Consider the following 15374-nt stretch of genomic DNA (forward strand, 5'->3'; position numbering starts at 1 on the left):
GAAGGGCTTTCTGCAAATGAATATTTAATTACATAAAATAATGCCAAGAATGGCACGAAAGAGTAGTGTTCATGTGCTCCGTCTACCCCGTTTGGAACACAGACGTGAATTTATGTCGGTTTCAGATACTACAAATATAAAAAAAAAAACATTTTCACCACACCAACTGGTAAAGATCAACTTTGCTATTCGAAAACGGATAGCAAAATTGCATTTTATCCACAAGAGTGCAAAGTAATTTCATACAAATTTTAGCTGTCTGGTAGAATTTACTTATAAATGATGATTTTGATCATAAATATTGAATAAATTGATGGATTTGATTTAATTTGATGTTTTGTAGTCAGTCTTTTGTTCATGTCGGTGTGGTGAAATTGTGTGTTTCACTCGGTGGCAAAGTTTTAACCTTCGTGCCTTGAAACCCTCGCAACGCTCAAGATTCCACTTTTTGAACCTTTTCAATATTGGCACGTGCGGTTAAACAACTACTTTGCCCCCTTCTTAAACAAATAACTATTATCTTTCGATATAGCCTTTTTCGTTTATCATTTTTCTGGGCTAGTTTTGTTTTGCCTATGTTTTTTTTTTCATTTTTAACTGCCATTTTCTGGTAATCTCTTGTCATCTAAGCCATACCACTTATGACCTTGTTTAACCCTTCTAGAAATCTCAGAATAACCCCCTCCATCGGACAAATTTCCCATCGAAAATTGCGTACCCAGTAGAATTGCGACATTTCCAGCACATCGCTCACATGACCCACTGGGTGTTAATACGGCCTGACTTATTGCGTCCATCGCTCATCGGACCCGATCTGTTCCGGTTTGGATCGCGATGGTTGAACGGAGGAGACGGAAATTAAGAAATGAAGTCATCATCATCGTCCTTGCGTTACCCCGGCATTTGCCACGGCTCATGGGATCCTGGGGTCCGCTTTGACAACTAATCCCAAGATTTGGCGTAGCCACTAGTTTTTCGAAAGCGACTGCCATGTGACCTCCCAACCCGAAGGGTAACTAGGCCTTATTGGAATTAGTCCGGTTTCCTCACGATGTTTTCCTTCACCGAAAAGCGACTGGCAAATATCAAATGACATTTCGCACATAAGTTCCGAAAAACTCATTGGTACGAGCCGGGGTTCGAATCCGCGACCTCCGGATTGAATGTCGCACGCTCTTACCGCTAGGCCGCCAGCGCTTTTAAATTAAGGAATGCAGACATTGGACACGATTTTTGAATGTAAAATGCACTGTGGAGAAGGATAAAGGATAATCAATCATCTAAGTAATATAGGCATATCTTAAATTAGCTACAACATCAAAGTATTAGGTACATAATTATAGTAAAACTATGTTTATTTATCGGTACTGATTAAAAAAGGTACAAAATATTCGAGCTATGATTCTTTTTTTTTTTTTCAGAAACACCAGTAGTGTTATAAATGACAGCCGTAATGTAATCAAGTAATTCCCTACATCATTTCAAGTATCCTAGCAACGCGTATCGTCCAACGTCCGTTCAGAAACTCTCAAGTTTCTCATATTGAATAAACATTCAAATAAATGATATCTTTCGGGCACAAAGACACTATTTGGCGGACGCTTGTCAGGGCTTTGAAAAGGGCTTGGACAGCAACAATTCCAGGGTTGTCACTAATATTTATTGGACGAATTCCTTTTTTTGCTAGGGGGACGGGGATTGATGGATTTTTAAAGGTTTTCGGGAATTTATTGGATTTGGTTAACTGTTTGTGAGTGGTCTGAAAGTGACGTGTAGAATGCGAGGAATAATAAATTATTGTCAACATTCGTCGTGAAGAAAACGTACCTATTATGCCTAAGTGTAAGTTTTCCACATATTGACGTGGATTTATGTCTAATCGAATTAGAGAGTAGATTTTGCTAGCAATCATTAAATTACATTCTTAAGTAAGTTATGTACAATAATCTAACCATGTATAAATATATGATCTGTTATTTTCATGACCAATAAAAAATATTTATTTATTTGTCTGTCTAACTTTTTTATGCTTGATTTTAAATCAAAATATTCTAATAGTCGCCTAACATTTTCTTGTTTAGGAAATTTTGTGCTATGAGTTTAGTTTGATTGATTTCGTTTACCTACATAAATTCACAATTGGAATTAAGTATGTTCAAAACACGATAGCTGTGTTATTAGGTAATATCCTTTCTGTGTAACAGAGCACGTAACTATTAGTATTATTTACAAAAGTTCAAACAAAGTTATATCAAATAAAATGTTTTTCAAATTATTTGAGTTAATTTAGTTCCGCAGTCTATTTATTGGTCAACGATAGATAGATATCCGTGTATTTGCTTAAATTTCACAACAAATTTTGCTATAGATATCGGAACTAATTTAAATGAGGCAACCCTAGCCGTGTCATCAGATGACAATCGCTCAAAAACCGGACGTCTCTGGCGGCCATCTTGCCCCGTGACGTCCAATATCCCCTCCACCATTAGTTTACTTATCGCGACGCAAAATAATGTCGGGAGGGTCCACTTCTCTAGTTATTGTTGGACTTGTCCAAGTTTGTCGCACTATCTGATGATAAATAATTAGATATACAACCTGTTTTTATTAAATTCCGTTAACTTTAAGGAAAAATTCTTTAGATCAAATACAATTAATTTATCTAAGAAACTAGCGTCTTAACTCTTACGGTTATTGAGTTATTAAAAAAATAAAGATAACGACCGATGGACGACCGGTCTGGCGCAGTCGATAGCGACCCTGCCTGCTACGCCGCCGTCCCGGGTTCGAATCCCGGTAAGGGCATTTATTTGTGTGGTGAGCACAGATATTTGTTCCTGAGTCATGGATATTTTCTATGTATATAAGTATTAATATATTATATATATCGTTGTCTGGGTACCCACAACACAAGCCTTCTTGAGCTTACCGTGGGCCTCAGTCAATCTGTGTAAGAATGTCCTATAATATTTATTTATTTAATTACTGAATATGTGTGTAACAGCCTATACCAATTCCTAATGTTATTTGTTTTGACATGTGCCGTCAATCACTTGACACTAACTTGAATGTTATTCCTATTAGTCTCTCATACTAATAAATTCATTTATTAAATTAATTTATTAATTAGGTATTATGAAAAAGATAAAATAAATTTTTTGGTGAATTTAACTAAAAGTGATATACAGGGTGGTTTCTGATAATTAACCTAACTAAGTGTCGAATTTAACGGAAAACAGAAAAAAAACGGTGTATATTAAATATTATGGTTACTCTGCCGTGTCACGCCTATCTCATGTAACTCGAAAAACATAGTTTTGAGTAAAATCAGTTTAAAGTTTTTTTTGGTAATTCGATCTGCATTCAATACTGGTGTGGAAATATAAAGAAAAAACTACACAGTTACATTGTAGTAAGTGTAATGCTGATGTAGATGCACAAAAAAAACATATTTTTTGGATATATTTAAAATTATAGGCTATATAGTAGTTAGGCACGACAGGCTCCCCATACAAAGTCTGTTTTGCGACGTCTTGTAACTCAAGTTACAGTAGTTTGGCACGACACGTTTACTAAAATATTTTTCTCAGTTGGCTTAGATACAAGTTTATTGTTGTAGTAATGTTGTAATTTAATCAATTAATAATTATACATCGTGTTTTTTTCGTTTCCCGTTAAATTCAACACATAGTTAGGCCCATTAACAGAAAACACGCAGTATATAAAAAATAAATTCTTTTTCGTTTTCATACATAATAAATTAATTAATTCGTGTTAATTGTCTGACGGCACGTCATGTCAAAACAAATAACATTAGAAAGTGGTAAATGTTGAACCACCCGTGTTCAGTAATTTAATTATTTTTTGTGAATAAGAGTTAACACAGCAGTTTCTTAAAAAAATGTATTTGACCTAATAAACAAACCTTCCCTTAAAGTTGTCGGAATTCAATAAAAGCACGTTGTATATAGTATTTGAATGTTTGATCAGATAACTATATAGGTATGTAATCTAGATCACATCTAGATCTAGCCTTAATATGATGTTAAATTTATATTTATTACGTTCTTATAAATTACGGCATAAACTTAACAAAGCATTGTACTACTGACCTAAATTGTAGATAAACAATGCACCTTTTTTGTTAGCAGGTTGACCCAAATCTTTTGTTATCTATCCGTACTATTGTTTAGCGAAATATGGGTCAGTGACCTCCTTATTACTACTGGCCTAGTAACCCACATTCAACAATACAATGGGATGGATAGATAATAAAGAAAGGAGCAATGACTCGTAAGCTGTTGCGTTATCTGTTAAACAAAAGCCTTTGTTTTTATTATTCACGTGGCTAAGTCCCTTTTAAACGGCACGCGCTGAAGTCTAAGTGTAGTTAAAAAACAACTACCGTATAGCAATAAGGTTCAAATTTATGGAACAGTTCGCAGTATGCAGGTAACTTTTTTCGAAGATGATGACAAAACGTGTTATCTCCGAAATGACTTTTTATGGATTTGAACCTTATTACTATCATGATAGTTGCTTTTAACGCCCGACGCAAAAACGAATGTATGTCTGTCTGTCTGTCTGTCTGTCTGTCTGTCTGTCTGTCTGTCTGTCTGTCTGTTTGTCTGTGTGTGTGTCTGTCTGTGGCATCGTAGCGCTCGAACGGATGAACCGATTTTGATTTAGTTTTTTTTTGTCTGAAAGCTGAGTTAGTCGGGAGTGTTCTTAGCCATGTTTCATGAAAATCGGTCCAATAGGTCGCGGTCGGGGGTTTTTTCAAAATTTTAATTTTGTGGTTAGGTTATTAACTACACTGCGACTAAAACCGCGTGCCGTTTACGGTACCTAGCTAGCTTCTTATCATATCGATAATATATTTGTTAATATTTAATTTTTTCAATCACTTTATTTTGCCACAAAAACTTCTATGTCTGCCTATAATATAAGGCATAGTCTTCTATGACTGCCTATAATATAAGACTAAGTCTGTCGTGCCTAAGTACTGTAACTGAGTTCCAAATTGCTCGATGCGTAAAAGGCGTGTCGTGGCTATCTACTGTAACTGTTAGTTACGGGAGATAGCCACAGCTCACTAGGGCAAAAACGGAGTTACACGAGTTTAGTGACAAGCTCGTATGAGGAATTGGTAAGAGATTTATGATTTTTTTTTTCACTTGGTAGGTAAAGACTTTCATAAAAACACGAATTAAACTTGTTACGCGTATATCATGTAACTCAAGTTACATGACATAGGTATGACACGGCAGTACTACAGTCGTTCGACTAGTGAGAGCTGCAAAATTTTATTTGTATGTTTTACACTTTCAGGTTTCAATATGTGATGTTCCACAATGTTTACTTATCGCGACGCAAAATAATGTCAGGATGGTCCACCTTTCTAGTTATTGATGCACTATCATCATCCTCCTTGCGTTATCCCGGCATTTGCCACGGCTCATGGGAGCCTGGGGTCCGCTTTGACAACTAATCCCAAGATTTGGCGTAGGCACTAGTTTTTACGAAAGCGACTGCCATCTGACCTTCCAACCCGAAGGGTAAACTAGACCTTATTGGAATTAGTCCGGTTTCCTCACGATGTTTTCCTTCACCGACAAGTGACTGGTAAATATCAAATAACATAGGTTCCGAAAAACTCATTGGTGCGAGCCGGGGTTCGAACCCGCGACCTCCGGAACGAAAGTCGCACGCACTTACCGGTAGGCTACCAGCGCTTCGCTTGTTGCACTATCCGATATTAAATACGAGGTGCGGTCCAAAAGTTTCCGGCCTAACAAAGAAAGGGCTTAGATATCTTTACAATTTTATTTTTATTTTTTAATATAGTCTTCCTCTGTCACAAAGCACTTTTCAAATCTCTTTAAAAGCCTCTCCATCACCTAATAAAAATAATAAAGATTTTTATCCTCAAAATCGGCCTAAACCGCACGGGTCACTTCGTCAACCGAAGATTTTTTTTTTCTACTTCAGTCTACCTAAAGTTTTTAGAACAAATAATAATCACTTGGGGTCACGTTTCGAATATAAGGTAGGTGCCGAATTTTTTTGAAGACACATTTTGTCATAGCAACCTTGTAAAATGAAGCAGCGTGAACGGGGAAATTGTTGCGGAGATGCCTTTGTGCCTCTGCTAAGTTTTTAAAGACTATTCTGCATAATCTGCTATCGTAACTGGACAATAAATATTGCGTAGTACCTGCTATTTACCGTAGTCTACCCTTCTTTTATTTAAATCGTTAGAATTTCGTGACAACCCTAGAATACCGTAGCCTTTATCTTTTTTCGTGCATTTTGTGACCGAGGTTGTTCTAGGCGCCTTTTCACCATGACGTTGTCACTCCATTAATTTTCTTTTGTATAGAGTATCGTCTTACATAACCATGGTTTCATCTACAGTAGCAATTGCATTCATAAAACTCGCTACGCGGTGTCTATGCTGGTCTCAAGTTTCATGAACTCACGGTTTTTCACTCATCTCGCTGTAAGCACGATAAAAGTTTGGGCACTAACCTAGAACTAAACACCGTAAAAAAAGCCTACAGCCAACAGACACCTAAAGAAACTATACACCAAAAAAGTGGAATAAATGACGAACACAATGATATCCATACTTTTTTTAAACTCTTCCGCCATATTTGTCGGGCCGGAGACATTTGGACTGCACCTCGTACATAATAATTATAAAATTTTGAAAAAACCCCCGACCGCGAAATGGTGGACCGATTTTCATGAAACATGGCTAAGAACACTCCCGACTAACTCAGCTTTCCAACAAATAAAAACTAAATCGAAATCGGTTCATGCGTTCGGGAGCTACGATGCCACAGACAGACACACCCACAGACAGACAAACATACAGACAGACAGACAGACAGACACGTCAAACTTATAACACCCCGTCGTTTTTGCGTCGGGGGTTAAAAATAAATATTTTTTTTTTTTTTATTATAAATGGGCTTACTCTTGACCACAGACTAGCCAAAGGCAAAGACGTGGCCTACGATGGAGTGAGCTCGCCCAGAAGATGCCTGTTCACTCTTGATTTGAAGGTTGCCGGGTTATATGAGCTCGGAAATATAGCCGCCGGCAAGGAATTCCACTCCTTGGCAGTGCGCATAAGAAAAGAAGAAGCAAAGCGCTTCGTGCGGATTCGTGGAATATCCACCAAGTAAGGATGGAGACCTGCCGTGCGTCTAAGAGTCCGATGGTAGAATGGGGACGGTGGAATAAGCTCGTGTAGCTCTTGAGCACACTCACCGAAGTGCAACCTGTAAAACACCGACAGACTAGCGACTTTCCGCCGATGGGCCAAAGACTGTAGCTTGGCCGTTAGCTTCTTGTCGCCAATCATCCTCCTGGCTCTGCGCTCCACTGAGTCCAAAGCAGCACAGAATATAGTGTCTTACAGCTATGTTTTATTATTTGAATATTTAATTTAGCCTGGCAGCTTGAACATGTCATGCACACTTAAAAGTCTTTGCTGCGGTGGCGTCGTTGATCGGGTCGCCACCTTCCCGAATAAAGGTTGAGGGAGGCGATGGCTGAGATACGCGTCATACTCGTGAACGGGTGCCGTCTGTGAAGACCGGTCTGTTTAAGCTTACTGGGGCTGTTATAACTTAGTAACTTTAATTCTAATTTTTATTAAATTAGGACACTTTGTTCGGTTGTCGTTTGTTTCCTTTCTTTTAGTGAATATTTTAAATATATGATTTTGACTCATGGAGACCATATACATCTCTAAGGAGAATTAGATTAAGTAGATATACATTTTATTTTTAGTTGTGACATTTAGAGTCATTTGCACCTCTAAAGTAATTTTAGACTTTTTTTTTGTATTTGTACTTTTTATATTAAAATTTAGTGTAGTTCTTGGTTGTAATTCGACATTTAGAGACCTTCTACATCTCTAATTAATTGTATAGAGTTAACTTTAGTTAGAACTTAGAATTAGTATATAATAGTATCAATTGTAATTTTAACTCAATTTTAAATATTTTTTTAAATACCTATGTACATTTGCTGAATAAATTATTTTGATTTTGATTTTGCAGCGAGTTGGTTTTTTTTTTTTTTTTTTCTTTTTTTTACAGGTCAGATATGTTTGAACCGCCAGGAAAAATCCTGCATCGGACGACTGGGAATGGAGGGCCCAGACAGTGCCGGACTCTTACCGGCTAAAACCTGGCGGCTCTCGCATAGCTGCCGACATCCTCTGACGTGGGTAAAGTCAGAGTCTTTATTGTTACATATCTTGTTACAATTTTATGACGCTATTTACATTATTATATCTACCATGTATCTCCTACATATTCATTATAATACAAGTGAGTACATGGATTTGCTACTTATTTCTATTTCTTGTTGTTTGAACTATTTTTGTACAAAATTCCAAAAATGTGTTCCTTTTATTTTTGTTCATTATTATGTGTGGTATATTTCCTGTTTCGATCCTCTCCCCAATCTCTATCTCGCACTTCATCCTTTCATACTCGTGTATCGGACATTCAGTAAGTAGATGTTCCACCGTTTCGTCTCTGTCAGGGTCACAGATGCACGATGGGCTGTCCTTGCACTTAAACCTATGCAAGTACGAGGAGAACCCACCATGCCCCGTCATTAATTGTGTTATAAGACCAGTTGGCCTTATTTTGCGAACCAATTTAAATGCTGTTTGCACGTCGGGCAGAAAGAGTTTTGTTCCTGAGGCTGTTTCTCCAGATCTATATCTTTTGGCCCATTCGCTGATAGTTTCCTCACGGATGAAGCGCTTTGCAAACGAAATGGGGCACATGTCATAGTCCGGTCTTCTGCGAGTCAAGGCCGCCGCCTGTTTCGCTAATTCATCTGCTCGCTCATTGCCTGGTAATCCAGCATGTGCTTTGACCCAGAACAAATACACAGTTTTGCCTTGGGTCAGAGCTGTTTTAATGTTTTTTCTAGTTTCAATCGCGAGACGATGATATGTTCCTCGATTCGTTAGCGTCTCAAGTGCCGACCTTGAATCGCTGAAAATGCCGAAGCTTGCCTCTTTCATCTTGAGGACCTCCTGAACCGCTCTGTGAATGGCCAGAAGTTCGGCCTGGTATACGGTGCAGTATTTTTCTAATTTAATTTTGACGGCTTTGTATTCGCTCTCTCCTTTCCATATAGAAAGGGAGGCGCCGACTTCGCCGTCAATTTTGCTTCCGTCAGTATATATTTTGGCTTCCTGCACCGCACACCTATCCAAGGTTTCTTGATCTGCCACTGCTTCGAAAACGAGATCAACGGTCAGAGCAGGATGAGGGGTCTCTGCGTACCGGACCGCCGTTTCCACCTCCCTATCATCCGGCAGCGCTTGGGTATTCCCTCTTCTTGCCTCATACAGGGCTGCTGCCTCGCGTATACGGAGGTCTAGGGGCAATATCCCGGTCAGCAGTAACGCGGAGTTGAGGGATACTGTGCGGTAGGCTCCACAGATCTTTTGAACAAAGCCTCTCTGTACTGCTGCTAGTTCCTTTTGCGTGCCTATTTTGCTTGCGGCTTGTGCCCACGCCGCTGCTGCGTATGTGATGACGGGTTCAACTGCTGCGTTGTAAATGATTCTTATGACCTCCGGGTGTAGTCCCCAACTCACTCTTGCCGCCGTTCTGAGGATTTTATATATGTTGAGTGCCTTTCTACACACGTTTGTCACATGCGTGTTGAAGGTGAGCTTGTCGTCGATGGTGAGACCCAGGACTTTCATGTCTTTAGACATTTCGATGTCACTCCCTCCCATGACTAGAATTGGAGTGTCGTATTTTAGCTTTCTTGTCACTGTTATGGCTACTGTTTTGTGGGGAGCGAATTTAAGTTTATTTGCGACACCCCAATCCCATACACGGGAGAGTGCTCTGTTTGCCTTTTGTGAGACTTCCAGTCCCGAGTCCCCCCCGAATACCATCAACACGTCGTCCGCAAAGGCCTGCACATAATAGCTCTCTGTGCTCAGTCGTTGCAAGAGTGGGTCAAGGAGAAGGTTCCACAATAAGGGGCCGGCTATTGAGCCTTGGACGCATCCCTTTTGCGTTTCCCTTACGAACTTTCTTCCTCCGTACCTAACTTCTACTTTCCTATCTTCCAAGTAGCTGCTCATAACCCTTCTGATGTTTACCGGGCATCCTTCTTCTGCAAGTCGGGTCTTTAGTTTGGGCCACCATGCACTGTCAAAGGCCCCCTCTATGTCCAATGATACTATGGTTATTATTTTCTTTTGATCTAGCAGATGCCTAATATGATTCATTAAGGCATAGAGGGAGTCCTCCGTGCTACGTTGCGGCATGAACCCGTATTGTTTGGGACTAAGTTTTGGTACTAAGTGATGTTTTAGCCTGGCTACTAGCATCTTTTCAAAGATTTTGCCTAGTAACGGTAATAGCCCTATAGGTCGGTGTGACTTCACTTCTGAATAGTCTTTTTTACCAGGTTTTTTCAGTATTACCACCACGGCCTTCTTCCATGCCCCTGGGAAGTAACCTAATTCTAGGCACTTATTCGCAATGGCCAAGAAGATTTGGGGGTGGTTTCCTATTACTCGTTGGCAAATATCTGCAGTGAGGCCATCCTCACCAGGGGCCTTCTTGGGGTTGAAACTCTTTGTGGCACTCAGCATTTCGCCTATAGTAAATGGAGGGTCATGTATCTCAGCATGCTCCAGGTCATTTACTACAAGTGCCAGTCTTCTGGTTTCTGTGTGTTCTTCCATTTCTTCCTCCTGGTCATCCTCTGGGTAGAATTTTTGGGCTATCCATTCCACCGATTCCTGTAGGTCCAGTAATGTTCCTTCTTTCCGTAGCGGAAGGTCCTCCGTCCTTCTTTCAGTCTGTTTTATAACTCTGTATATGCCATCCCATACATTTTCACGGTCTTTGGTATTTGGCTGTTGCGTGTTGGTATTTGGCTGAGCCGTCCCACAGGTGGCTGCAATACTCCATACAGGATCGGACTTGAGCTTTATAGAGTGTTAGAAGCTGTCCAGGTGTGAAGTATCGCTTCACCTTATTTAGGATGCCCAGCTTTCTGGCCGCAGTTTGTGCTTTAGACTCAATGAAGGTGCCAAAGTTGAGGACTGAACTCAACTCCACACCGAGGAGTTCTAGGCTGTCGGTAATAGGTACAGATGCACCCCGGAAAGTAGGAGTCAGATCGAACAGACTCCGTTTTGCCGAAAACAGACACGCCTGCGTTTTGGTGGCATTGAACTTGACCAGATTGTCGTCCCCCCACTGGGAAACGCGACTAAGGGTCAAGTTCGCTCGCTCAACCATGGCCTCTCTCTGTGAATGTATGTCGTCCCTGCTGTCCCCTGCACCAGCTAAGTATCTCTCAACAACCGTACTGTCGTCTGCATAGCCGACAATGCTGGGTTGCAGCATGTCGTTTATGTGAAGCAGGAAAAGGGTTGCGGAGAGAACAGACCCCTGAGGAACACCGGCGTCAATGGCCATGAGGTCCGAAGAGCAGCCATCAATGACCACTCTGATCGACCGTTCACTCAGGAAGTCAGATAGCCAACTGCAAAGGTCAGCAGGGATGCCGTATGCAGGAAGCTTGCTAAGGAGACTTGCGTGCCAAACCCTGTCAAAGGCCTTCGAGATGTCCAGTGAAACAGCAAGCGCTTCACCGTTCCTCTCGATGGCTTCGCCACAGCGGTGCGTGACATACGCTAGGAGATCTCCAGTAGACCGACCCCGGCGAAAGCCATATTGACGGTCACTGAGCAGATCGTTTGTCTCGAGGTAAGTCAGCAACTTGCCGTTAAGTACCCTTTCCATGACTTTACAGAGCATGGAGGTAATGGCGATTGGTCGGTAATTGCAGGGATCAGCACGACTACCCTTCTTGGGTACTGGCTGCACGTTTGCAAGCTTCCAGGATTTCGGAACCACTCTTGTTTGAATATACTCGAATTTACCAATGCATCCTGCATTGGGGTAGTTTCGAAAGTCGTCTTATTTCGAATTTCGTTCAGTTATAATAATACTAGCTTTTGCCCGCGGCTGCGCTCGCGTTAGAAAGAGACAAAAAGTAGCCTATGTTACTCTCCAATTCTCCATCCCTTCAACTATCTCGACTTAAAAAATCACGTCAATTCGTCGCTCCGTTTTGCCGTGAAAGACAGACAAACAAACAGACACACACACTTTCCCATTTATAATATTAGTATGGATGTAATATTAACACATGACAGCAAAAAAAAATGATTTAGAAAATTTCAATGAAAGTACTTATAATAGTATTTTAGATATTAGTATTTGACTTTTCAACTTTTAAAAACATATACGTGAGCCATAAATTAGCAATTATTATCTCCAGCAGACCATGACACAAAATTGGCTAAGAATATCGTAACTCGAGTAACGCCATTACGCCAGAACGGCATGAGTTGTGGCCACTGCATCGCTCCATTAGCGATTATTGTCCAAGTTTCTGGACAGCGGGTGGCTAAAGTACTGGAAATGACAAAAAATGTTAAGTTTTGTACACTATTATTTTTAAGATACATGTAAACAATAGGCTACTTGACCCTTTTTTAAAGTTTATCTTATATTATTAATTACTGTCCAACTAACCGAAGAAAAATACTACCATATTACGACTTGAAAACCGCAAAAAAAAACATTTATAAAGTACACTTTCACTTAATCAGGCAAAAACAACATTAGCCATGTTAATCTATAGGTTGCCTATGCGTGACGTAAATCGAATTGAACAGAAAATTTTCTGACATTTAAGTATGAGGCATAAAGTTCATCATGTCGGTGGTTGACTCGTCATGAAGTTAAGGAAAGGAAATCATGGTATAAACTACGAAGAACATTCTCCGGCGACGACCGGTCTGGCGCAGTCGGTAGTGACCCTGCCTGCTTACCGTGGGACTCAGTCAATCTGTGTAGCAATGTCCTATAATATTTATTTATTTTATTTATTCTCAGAAGTTACGAAAAATTCTCATGAGGAAAGTTCTGCGTCTTTGGAAACTTCTCGTCCGTGCATTGCTAGGGACACTACACAAATCATCATAGCTCCAAACTAAGCAAAGCTTGTACCATGGGTGCTAGGCGACTATCCTCTAAAGTAAAGACAGACATACAGACTAACCACTGGTCACTTCCAGTGCCAGTATCCTTAAGTCCAGTGAACGAAGCTCGGCCAAACGCACATATTTACTTTCTGCATTATTTATAGCAGCCGTATCGACTACTGTATTAACTCGCCAACTATCTGGGGCTGGACAGTTACTTCCAAAGTTTCCGGAATTCGCTGAAACAAAAGAATTACGCTTCATTGAGACTATTTCGTAATGTTTTTGTTAAATATTCTCTAGAAAACAGCATTTTTAGGGTTCCGTAGTCAACTAGGAACCCTTATAGTTTCGCCATGTCTGTCTGTCCGTCCGGTCCATCCGTCGGCGGATAATCTCAGTGATCGTTAGCACTAGAAAGCTGAAATTTAGTACCAATATTTGCAGCAATCACGCAGACAAAGTGGTAAAATAAAAAGAGGAAAAAAAATTTTTGTAAGGGTACATGACTGTGAAGTGTGGACTGATTTTTTTTTATTCCAATCCCAACGTATGACACATTGTTAGATAGGTATTAAAAATGAATAGGGGTTTACTAAAATATTTTTTTGATAATATTAATATTTTCAGAAATAATCACTCCTAAAGGAAAAAAAAGTGTCCCCCCCCCCCTCCTCTATCTTTTGAACCATGTGTTTTTTTTTTTTTTTATACTACGTCGGTGGCAAACAAGTATACGGCCCGCCTGGTGTAAAGCGGTCACCGTAACCTATGGACGCCTGCAACTCAAACAGTGTCACATGCGCGTTGCCACCCCATTAGAAACCTGTACATTCCCTTTTGCTGTGTTAAGTACACAGCAAAAAGGAGTGTACAAGTTCCAAGGAGGGTTCGGGTTGCCGACGACTCAAAGGACAATAAACGGAACAAGTTAGTTCCGTAAGTCCTCCCGTCATCAGCACACCGCACCCTCGTTGAGCTCTGGCAGCCTTACTCACCGACAGGAACACAACACTATGAGTAGGGTCTAGTGCTATTTGGCTGCGGTCTTCTGTAAGGCGGAGGTACTACCCCAGTTGGGCTCTGCTCTAGATTCGAGCGAGACGATATCCGCTGTGCTGTGCCCTACCACACAAAGCGGAATATCATTCGCTATGCCCTACCTCCCACGAACCTACCTGTTTAAAAAATATTAAAAAAATCACAAAAGTAGAACTTTATAATGACTTTCTTGGAAAATTATTTTGGACTTAATAGGTTCAGTAGTTTTTGAGAAAAATACGGAAAACTACGGAACCCTACACTGAGCGTGGCCTGACACGCTCTTAGCCGGTTTTATTGTATTTAAAAAGTGTATTACAGGATTTTAGAGAGTAAATACTTTAATAAATTGAAAAGTAATATTCAAAGCTTCCCTCTAAAAATTACTTTAAAATTTCCGTATCCAAACTGGAAAAATGGAATCCCTATAATTTCGTCAGGTCCATCTGGTCCCTGTCCCTATGTTGAATGAGCATTTTTTGTAGAAAACTAAAAATTAATATTTTAACAAAATTTGTAACGTAGCGTAGTTGTATTTTGTGAGCAACAAGTTAATAGGGCTGATATAGGCAGTTTTTAAAAATAAATTTAAAATATAAATCCCACAAAGTACCTAAGTACTTAAGAGTTATAAGTACCATCTCTCTCATCTCCCCCATTGTCTACCATGTGACTGCGCCCAGGCTATTTGTAACATTAACACAAACATCGATAGTTCAGAAGGGGTGAATCACGGTAAAGATTAAACATTTCGCGCGAGCACTATTAATCAGATCGGTGATTGCACTGACTAAACATCTGATTAGGGATGGGAAGATAAAACTATCGATATCGAGAATAATAAATAATAATAAATATTAGGATATTTTTACATAGATTGACGGAGTCCCACGGGAAGCTTAAGAAGACTTGTGTTGTGGGTACTCGGCCAAATTAGAGTATTTGTATTGTTTTCTTTTTGTTTCTTTAAACTGACAATAGAAAAAGTACTAAAAAAAGGAGAAAGAATCTACTATACTTAAGCTGTATTAGGCAAAGAAAAAAGTTTGATATTGATAGATTCAGAAGTGCTACGAGTTGCAATATCACGGTAAGGACTGAACACTATTAATCAGATTGGTAAATGCCCTAAACATCGTGCAAGGATCATCGGATGGACACTGAAAGCTATCGATATCGAGAATATTTGAATTATTCTAGTTTTGATTCCTATAAACGAACAGACGATCATGAAAAAAAGATTAAAAAGGGTAAAAAGTTTTAA

The sequence above is a fragment of the Leguminivora glycinivorella genome, chromosome 19 (genome assembly GCF_023078275.1).
Source record: "Leguminivora glycinivorella isolate SPB_JAAS2020 chromosome 19, LegGlyc_1.1, whole genome shotgun sequence".
Classification (NCBI taxonomy): Eukaryota; Metazoa; Arthropoda; class Insecta; order Lepidoptera; family Tortricidae; genus Leguminivora; species Leguminivora glycinivorella.